Source organism: Crinia signifera, chromosome 2 (genome assembly GCF_055691185.1).
Source record: "Crinia signifera chromosome 2, ASM5569118v1, whole genome shotgun sequence".
NCBI classification, from domain to species: Eukaryota; Metazoa; Chordata; class Amphibia; order Anura; family Myobatrachidae; genus Crinia; species Crinia signifera.
The window spans coordinates 24019818-24023989 of NC_139218.1; the positions used below are offsets into that span (position 1 = coordinate 24019818).

General features: G+C 50.1%; 1 pseudogene; it reads left to right on the plus strand.

The window, feature by feature from the left end:
* The first annotated feature begins 2554 nt into the window (after positions 1–2554).
* Positions 2555–2649, plus strand: LOC146060886 (U2 spliceosomal RNA; annotated as a pseudogene).
* Positions 2650–4172: the final 1523 nt, after the last annotated feature.

Genomic DNA, 4172 nt, shown 5'->3' on the forward strand with positions numbered 1-4172 from the left:
GAGGAATGTGGAGTGGTCTGATGGCACATACGGGGCATGTGGAGGAGTCTGATGGATCATAAGGAGTATGTGGAGGAGTCTGATGGCATATAAGTGGTACTGTATGTGGAGTGGACTGATGGCACATAGAACCCTATGGAGGGGTCTGATGGCATATAAGGGGCATTTATAGGTGTCTGATGGTATTTACAGGGTATGTGGATTTGCCTGATGACACATAGAGGCATGTCCAGTGGTCTGATTGCACATAAGGGGCATATGGAGGAATTGTATGGCACATATGGGGCATGTGGAGGGCCTGATGTCACATAAATGGCATGTAGTGTGGTCTGATGGCATATAAGCGGTATATGGAGGGGTCTAATGGCATACAAGGAGCAAGTGGAGGAGTCTGATGGCACATAAGGTGCATGTGGAATGGTCTGATGGCATAAAAGCAGCATCTGGAGGAGTCTGATTGCAAATAAGGTGCATGTGCAGTGGTCTGAGGGTATATAAATGACATTTGGAGGGGTCGATATATAAGTGACATGTGGAGAGGTCTGATGGTAAATTACCAGCCTGTGGAGGGCTCTGATGGCATATAAGGGGCATATAGAGAGGTCTGATGGCATATAAGGGGCATATGGAGAGGTCTGATGGTATATAAGCAGCATGTGAAGTTGTCTGATGGCATATAAGGGACATGTGGAAGGTGTGAAGGAGAATACAATGTCAACAACACAATGTCAACATGTTGACATCAGCAAAATGTTGTCAACATCACAAGTCATCATCACAAATGCACACTTAGGGATAGTACACGAGGATGCGCTCTGCTTAAGCGTGTGTTTAGCGCCACATATGGGGGTGTCTACGCTGAAATGCAATAGACAATTGGGCATTTGTATTAAGCCTGGTAAAGTGATAAAGTGGAAGGTGATAACGCACTAGCCAATCAGCTCCTAACTGCCACAAAAAGTTTCACCTAGAATTATCGGTACTTGTTTCCTAGCACGGCCACAATCGCGGGCATCGGGTGTAATTTTTAGTGGTCTGCGACGCGACCGACGCGATGCCCCCGATTTCCCATTGAAATGCATTGAAAAAAGTCAAAATCGCGTCGGTCGCGTCGCAGGCGGCTAAAAAAGGCTTAAATGGTCCAGACGCGATGCCCCCAATTTCCCATAGAAAAACAATGTTAAATGCCTCAATTTACCCGCGATGCCCCCGATTTCCCATAGGAAACAATGTTAAATGCCTCAATTTACCCGCGATGCCCCCGATTTCCCATAGGAAACAATGTTAAATGCCTCAATTTACCCAAATCATCATAGGGAACAATGGTAAATGGGCCAGAAACCCCCAAAAACACCCCTGAACAGTGAAATGTCGCGGGGCTCGCTGCGCTCGCCACGCTTCAGGCTCGGTGGCTCGCTGCGCTCGCCACACTATTCTATTCTCAACTCCACGCCGACGTGGATAGTGGGGGTATGAAAAGGTCGGAGGACGCGTACCGCCGCCCCTCGCGGGCTCGCTGCGCTCACCGCGCTTTGGGTTCACGTTGATCGTGGGGTGGCGTTAACTACTTTTGGGGGACATTTCACTGTTCAGGGGTGTTTTTGGGGGTTTCTGGCCCATTTACCATTGTTCCCTATGATGATTTGGGTAAATTGAGGCATTTAACATTGTTTCCTATAGGAAATCGGGGGCATCGCGGGTAAATTGAGGCATTTAACATTGTTTCCTATGGGAAATCGCGGGCATCGCGTCGGTACCATGCCCCCGATTTTTACTAATGATGCCCACGATCATGATCGGTGTGGCCGTGCTAGGAAACAAGTACCGAATTATCTGTATCAAGTCAGCACGCTGTGCCACCCCCAGCACATATCACCCCTAGCATGTGCCACCCCCAGCACATATCACCCCTAGCATGTGCCACCCCCTGCATGTGTCACCCCTAGCATGTGCCACCCCCAGCACATGTCACCCCTAGGCACATGCCTCACATGCCAAGTGAGAAATACACCGCTGCTGATGGGACCTCGAAAAAGAGAGGTAGGATCCCAGTTTCAACATAATGGATCCCTGTGTTCTAGCTCCTCCCACCCCATAGTAAATATTTACGATTTGTCCACAAGGGGGAGTGGTTTCCCCATTCTTTTAAGCAACTTGTAATGTTTACAGCACACAACTGAAAATGTCATTTATTTTCGTGTCTCTGCTATTCTTGGTTAGATTTAAGAACCGTACACACTACCCCAGGCATGGCCAAATTGCCGCCCTCCAGCTGTTGTGAAACTACACATCCCAGCATGCCTTGCCATATTTTTTAACAATCTCTAATAGCAAAAATGTGGCAATGCATGATGGGACTTGTTGTTTCGCACAGCTGGAGGGCTATAGTTTGGCCATGCCTTCAGAAAGGGGCTTCTGAGCAATATTGTTCCCCAATATCATCTAGTGTGGGCACTCAATATGGTTACCGATTCACACTCCCTTGTGTCGTTACCGATGAGTGATATCTACTGAACATGCAGATCAATATCGCAATATAGCCGTATATATATATATCGCTTCTCGGCCTTTTGGCTAAGATCAAGTGTAGTATCTGTTCTTATCAAAAGGCCCAGCTTAGTACCTTAACCTTGGGATCGGAGAAACACTGAGACTGAGTAGATTGCTCTTCCGAGGGGGTCGCAGCCCCTAAGGGAGTCAGTCGAAAAGCCCAGTGGAGTACCCATTCCCATGCCAGGGGCTGGAAAGTGCCCTACGATGGGAGCAGAGAAACCTTGGTCGGACGCTGATCGGTCGGTTGCTTGGAGTCCGAGGCTGCACTGTGCCCCCGGGGAAACTCGGGGGTGCCAAACATGCACGGGTGATCCCAAAATCACCATGCACTAGTAAGCACTTGCACTGCGCACTTCCCTTCAGGTAGCGCTGCACGTAGGGTTACCACCTAGTCCCTTTAATTCCGGACACATGTTAATTACACAGGTTCTGTGGCAGTTTAAAATCAGGTGAAGTGGAGTCTTGAAGTCAGCCAGCCACAGAACCTGTGTAATTAATATGTGTCCGGAATTAAAGGGACTAGGTGGTAACCCTAGCTGCACGTCCTTACCTCGTCCTTTTGGATGGGTAGGACAATTTTTCACACCCCCACCCTGGCCTTCTGGCTAGGGTATCTTTATTATTTATTTCTTTTCCCCTCTCACGTTCGTCACTTTTCACGTTCCTTGTTTTTTGTAGTTTTGTCACGTTTTTTTTTGGGTAGTGAGGTCGACCCTTTCGGGCCTTCCATTTCCCCAATGTGCCGAAGCTCTCGCCTTTTGGGGAGAGCTTCGGTCCCCCGAGGACGACCCCGAGCCGCAAGGCGGAGGGAAGTCCACTGAGGGTCTCTCCAAACCTTCGGGTGCGGAGGACCCACCGTCCTAACCCTTCCGGGGGTTGAGGAATGAGGGTCTCTCTAAGCTTCAGCGAAGAGGACCCACCGTTTCCTATTTTCCCCTCTTCGGCCTTATGGTTGAGAGGGGTTAGGGGAAAAACGAGGCCCGTCTCCTTCGGGAGATGGCCCACAAAAAAATAAAAAAATAATAAAAAAAATATATATATATATATACCTCTTATATATTTGGCTACATCTGTCACTCAAAGTGTGTCTGACCCTCTAACGCTGGGTGGAGCCTCTGACTCACATGACAGAGAACCAGCCCAGTGAGCCCACAGTCATAGGAGGGACACATTGCTCTGCTCCTGCACTTTCCTTTTAATGTATGATTGCCATCACCTGTGTTGAAGCACCTTTCCTATCAATTATCCTGTTCAACACAGATGGAGGTAATCATACATTAGGAAGAAAGTCCAGCGGCAGAGCATTGTGTCCCTCCTGGCATGGTCATGTTGGGAGGTATGCACAGTGCCAGACACCCTCTGCCTCCCCATGTTACCCAGCAAAGACACAGCTACTCACCAGACACACCAGGTGAGCGCCCCCCCTCCCGCGATTCGCGGGGCCCATCCCACAATTCGCGCGCTCCCCCGCCCCCGCAAAACCCCCCTACCGCAATTCGCGGCACCCCCCCCCACGATTTGCGGCAACCCCAGCCCCCACGACCCCCCCTCCGGCGATTCGGGGCACCCCACCCCCGCGTCCCCCCTTCTGCGATTCGCTGCAACCCCCCGCGCCCATC